Genomic DNA, 581 nt, shown 5'->3' with positions numbered 1-581 from the left:
ACAAGCCCGTCGGCAAAGGGTTAAAGGTTTGTGTAAAATTGTTATAGCTGTGCTATTGTGGCCTTGTTATTGTATATTCTTGAAAAAAAAAAAAAAATCATTATGCTTTAAAAAATTACATATAGGATTATGACAAAACGAAAAAGATATTTATTTCTCATTCTCTCGGGTGGAAATAAAGTGTGCGATATGTTTCAAAAAGTGGGATTATTGTTGATTTATGTTGAGGTCAGTGTCGGAGTCGAAGTTGGTACATTTTTACCAACTCCTACTCCGACACCGACTCTACAGCCCTGATATTGAGTGAATGTTTCTGAATAAAATGTTTATGTAACCAATGCGTTTGCTTCATTATCCTTTGGCTACATTTGTGTATAATTTGAGCTCTCATTGCTCTCTCTTTATGGAAGTTTACATGCATTTAGTTTTTAAACTAACAGCAAAAGGTGATAATTGAAGCAGAAGTTCTACATATAAGAGAAAAAAAAATGTTTCAGATGTATATTATCATTTTGAAGACCTATGTTTAAATGTTCTAGAAATATGTATGATGCAATATCTGACATCCTCTCATAAGATGA

Source organism: Penaeus monodon, chromosome 27 (assembly GCF_015228065.2).
Source record: "Penaeus monodon isolate SGIC_2016 chromosome 27, NSTDA_Pmon_1, whole genome shotgun sequence".
Classification (NCBI taxonomy): domain Eukaryota; kingdom Metazoa; phylum Arthropoda; class Malacostraca; order Decapoda; family Penaeidae; genus Penaeus; species Penaeus monodon.
The sequence above is the reverse complement of the archived record's forward strand: the minus strand, read 5'-3'. Positions refer to the sequence as shown.